Source organism: Galeopterus variegatus, unplaced genomic scaffold (genome assembly GCF_000696425.1).
Source record: "Galeopterus variegatus unplaced genomic scaffold, G_variegatus-3.0.2 Scaffold6135, whole genome shotgun sequence".
Lineage (NCBI taxonomy): Eukaryota > Metazoa > Chordata > Mammalia > Dermoptera > Cynocephalidae > Galeopterus > Galeopterus variegatus.
In genome coordinates this window covers 86,372-91,775 of record NW_007732246.1, presented here as the reverse complement: position 1 = coordinate 91,775, position 5,404 = coordinate 86,372, and positions in this window count along the sequence as shown.

Sequence of the window (5,404 nt, the reverse complement as noted above, 5' to 3'; positions counted from 1 at the left end):
TGTTTGTCATGATTCCTTCAGTCTTTAAGACCTCAGCTAAACATGAAGCCAAATACTATCAGCCATGATATTATTTGAGGTTTAGCTTTGAAGTCTAAATGCACCTCAGATGGTAGAGCCAGATAAGTATAAGTAAATAATTGTAACATTCTATTCTAAAAGTTTTCTTTGGCAATATTCTGTGGGAATTGATTTTTATGTTTTCATTTTTTAGGTTCTAGAAAGGTGAAAATTGGATTTCTTTGTAGATAGGTACCTAAAATTTATCAATATTCCTCAATCAATGAAAACAAATGAAAATTTGAGAGAGTTTGAAAAATAAAAGGATTGAGTTAGGCCATTTCTGAAAGGTAAGACTATAGAGTTTAACTTGCTAAGGCTTTCAGGTGTCGAAATATTGGTAAAGTATTATAAAACCATTTCTCTGAAGCTTTTAAAGTAATGTGTTATAGAAATTTAGGGAATTGCAAGATTACAGATAACAAATTTATACTGTTGCTGTTATATCTTTTACTCGCTGCTTTAAATGTGGCCTTATATTTTGGTAAAGTCAAAGGTTTACCTCCTCTCACTGCATTCTGAATTTCCCACCACAATGCGTTTTGAGAAATGAATATGACAGCAGTGTTAATAGATGTTATATTCATGGCAATGCTACCCATCCCTCTATTGTTAGAATAAGAGAGCATTTTCAGGAAAAGGATAATATTTTCTCACAGGAAACAGTGAGTGAAGCAAACTCACTTTTATTAAATCAAAATGGATTCTCTAATGTTTAAACACATCAAACAGGATTTTATCTCTTTTAGTCTTGGTTCAAAGGCCCAGACAGTACCCTTCTCTAGTATTTAGTTCATTTGCTCTTAAAGCAGAAGAGAAAAGCTACTTTGTTCTGAAGAATGTTAAATTTAGGATTTCAAGGGTTAAGGTCACTTCAAGTTAATGCCTGGATCTAGACTGTAAAATGTGGGGATGATTCTAAATTGTACAAAGTATGAAATAATGTTTTAGCTTTCTGCAAAACCTATCTTCCCAGGTATTGTTGTTGTTGTTGTTGTTTTGTTTTGTTTTGTTTTTCTTATTCAGCTTCATTTTAAATGCAACATATTCGCTGTTTAAGTTTTAAAAAGTTATGTTTCAAAATTAACTTTGTAATTGGACACTTTTGTCAACTGCAGAAAAATGCAGAATTACTTTTTAACAAAGGCCAGGTTTGTTGATAACATTTTGATTCTTTGAAAATTTTTTTGATATGAAAAAAATCAAAGAATACATTGAAAATGTCTTTAGCTCTACATTAATACCAAATTATTATTTCTTAGTCTGTGTTCAGAAGGAGAGACTATATGTCTTCTAAATTAAGAGATTCTGTCATCATTTTTAAGATGATGCCTCATATCTGCTGTGGTATATGCTGGTAGGAATTTTGTATGAAGCTGTTATTCAAGTAGATGACATTAAGGTCAAAGGAAAAAAAACAGAAAATAACATAATCCTACAGAGTTGCTCTTGAGAGAAAAAACCACATAGGTAACATCAAACACTAGTTGGATTTTTTCCAAGAAGTAATTATCTGTGTGCTGTTTGGGGTGGTTTATTATGGGGACAAACCAAGGTTTAGCCAATTCAGCAAACATTTATGGAGTGCCTGCAATGTACAAGACACTGTTTTAGGGCCTGTGCCTACTGCAAAGACAAACCACAGGTGATCCCTGCACTCTAGCACTTGATGTTTAGCAGTAATCAAAGGTGCATACCTGAAGAATCTGTGTTTAAAACTCTTTTGTTCTACTAAGAAGGCTTCTTGAAAGTAGTAGCTTTGATTATTCTTTGTCTTTGTTTACATTTCTCCTATAATCAGGAAATAAACAAAACATATACAGATATAAAATTAACAGATTAAAGAGCATTCAAACAGTTCAGGTATGTACTTCAAATGCATTTGACATTGATCAAAGAAATGGGAAATGTTATCATGTGTAGGTGGCTGGATTAACATTTGCAAAAGTTATCATCAATTCTAATAGGAATCTTAGAGAAATTTCCTGGGTCTTATATTCATTGACAATTTTATAAAGACTTCTCATGGTTCAGAGAGCTCTCAGGATGGGGCCTTAGAGAAAAGTCTACTAACTGGAGGACCTGTTGAATCAGAGACTTCTGTGTTATTAGGAGGAAAATTAAAGAAAGAATTTAAATAGAACTTGAAGTCAGGAAAATGCAGGGGGAAAAGGGGGAGGGTTTTGTATTTTTAAAAAATTCTTTAAGTGAAAAATCCTCAAATGATATTTTCTAGTAGACTTCTTAGGAATTAGGTCAGAGGCACGTGCTTGGTCTTTCTACCCCTCATCAGGCCTCAGTGAGGGACGTGTAAACAGTTGAGCTCCCTGGTATGTGTGCTTCCCCATCATGGAGCCTTTCTCTGCTTTCGTCTTCCCTGTCCTTGCCCCTGGAAACTGACCCCTACCAACTGGCTTCTGATTGTGTTCAGCCAGTGGAAGTCACCAGCAGGAGATCAGAGAGAGAAGTCTGGATATGTCTTCCTGATCTCTCCCTGCTATAGTGCAGGTAGTGTGAAGAAATGACCCTGAAAAGTCTCTGGCAGTGAATTCTCCCTTTCAGGATTGTAGCTCCTGCCCAGTGGCTCCTCCTCCTCTCCCGGGCTCCAGCACCCCCGTAACGCTCTTTCTTCCTTTTCTATCTTCCACCTGAGGGTGGGAGGTTTGCCAGTCTGGGTTCTTAGCATCTTTTGTTGATTCTCCTGACCCTGCCAACACGTGTGTAGATTGTCCCTTCATTAAAATCTCTCCATTTGAACTATCTGAATTTAATTGTTTCCTCCTGGGATCTCAATGATACACTGTATCAGTACAAAAATCTTGCTTCACCTTCAGAGCCAACAGATTTGAGACATTTTATCCTCTTATGGAATAATTGGTTATTTAGTCACTGGTTGTATCAGAGAAAAATCATTATGAATGAAACCCTTATTTATTACAAATTCAGGTTAGCTGCATAACATTAACAAAGTGATATGTATTTCAAATAAAACTATCCAAGTGTTAAAAATTAAGTACTGATAAATGTTAATTGTGCATTTTAAGATACCCACAGTTACTTCTGTGGATGATACTCAGGTCACAGGAAAGCCAGAGTTAGAATCCCAGAATATTAAAGTGAAGATGTTAAAAGGATTTTTTTAAAGTGGCAAATGCTAAATATCCAAGTAAATTTTATCCTTTACTCTTGCAGTATAAGAATATGCTGATATCGAAAGAAATACCATATTATTTTGTGAATTTATAAAGCTATTTTGAGTTTTTATAATATGAAAACCTTACCAAAATGTGTTTCATTATTGGGAAACATGACGGTTACCACTATGCAGTTCTTTTTAAGCTTGTAAACTTTTATCTGCATATTCTCAACAAATAAGGATTTTATTGTTATTAGGTAAAGTAGGTGATGTTTTAGATTTTAAAATAACAGATTGAAAGCAAAACACAACAAAGTATACTTCAATATATAGACACTTACGAGGGAACCCTTTTTGTCATCCATTCAATTTAACTATTTTACATCTACAGCCTAGTATTGTTTGAGGTCCTAACCAAAATAGTATTAAAAGCTAGTTAGGAAACATAAAGCAATTAGAAAGTAATCGTTGACAAGTAAGCTATCCATAAATGGCTATGAAAGCTAGAAAAATTCAATGAAAATATCTATTCAGTCCTAGTATTTATTGGTATGGAAGAACAGGCTGAGTGAATTCCATTTCCTATGGTTGTCGTGGTACCGTAATGCTTACTATAATGGTTTTAAGTAATTCTAGATGCATTAAAGTTGATCTATGGCTTTACCACCATATTATAAAATTTTATTAATACTTTTTTTTCTGACTCAATTACTATGAAATTGGTGCCAATATTTAGTGCACCCACAATATCAAGATGATAGTGTATTATGAAGTGAGACTTCTACAGCCTTTCTAGATAAAGACCAGAATTTTGAAGTGCCTTGAACCTTAAGTGTTGAACCTTAGTTTTCATTGAGTCAATTGTCTGTATTTTGCAGACTGAGGCCCACGGAGGGTAAGTTCCTGAGACAGTACATACAATACAGCGGTTCTTGTGAGGTGGATCTTTAGAGTTTTAACCAGAATGCAAAGAAGGGCTAAAATCTCATTCCAGTGCTCATTAGGCAAGAGCCCTTTGATAAGCTGTACTACCTCTGTGATTAGTTTCCTCATCAGAAAAGTCAGAATAGTGATGAGTATGTACCTGGGAAGCTGATAGTAAGGATGGGGAGAGATAAGCCATGTGCTAAGCAGTCCCTGAGTGCTGCTGCTCTCCTCCTCCTCAGGTGCCCAGGTCAAAGTCAGAATAGTGATGAGTATGTACCTGGGAAGCTGATAGTAAGGATGGGGAGAGATAAGTCATGTGCTAAGCAGTCCCTGAGTGCTGCTGCTCTCCTCCTCCTCAGGTGCCCAGGTTGCAGGAGCACCAGAATTAGAATTCCAGGTGGTCCTCCACTATCCTGTGCTCACTCCACATTCATCTTTAGGCGAGGTGAGTTGGCTCTTTGTGGGTAGTTTTTCTTCTCTTACTGTACAAAAGTCCAGATGATAACATCTTTCTTTGATTTTTATAGATATATTCTGTTGAAAGTCCTCATCCCTAAATTTAAAACAAAGACTATTTATGTTCTTCAATAATAGTATATGCACAGTTGGCACACTTGCACAGACACATCATACACTCCTTTTCTACTATATTTATTCAACAGAAGTATATTGACCACCTACCCAGTGACAGGTATCATTTGTTGCAGGGACCAGGCATACATCAGTGAACAAAACTGACAGAACTTACTGCCCTTTGTGGAAAGCATCTGAAGAAAATATTTGATATTGTATCAATCATGTTATTCTCGTTATAAATTTTATCACTGTTATACGAAAGCTAAATTTTTCCCCATCTCATTGATCAGGGTGACCACCTAGTGCAGGCAGCTACACAATTATGAGAGTCACAGATTTTTTATGCTGAAACATCCTTAAAAAGATATCTCATAACTCAGAATTTGGCTGTTTTTTTATATGACATTTAATTTTTTTTTTCATTTCTATCTAGGGATTTAATTGGAAAATCAACAACATTATAAATTTTATGTTGTCACTTTCATTTTTAAATTTAAGCGACTTCAAGGATTGTGAATCTGGCTGTCTGTAAATTAAAGGTGAAAGTAATTATTATGTTGCATTGGTACATTTTGTCAGTTGAGAGTGGTTTCCTTGGTTTTAGTCTATGCATAGTTTTTTAAATGAATTTTAATGCTCCTTTTAAATGTTTCTTGTTTTTAAAGTATTCCATCTTAAAATGTACTCTTTGAGAGAAGAATTTGA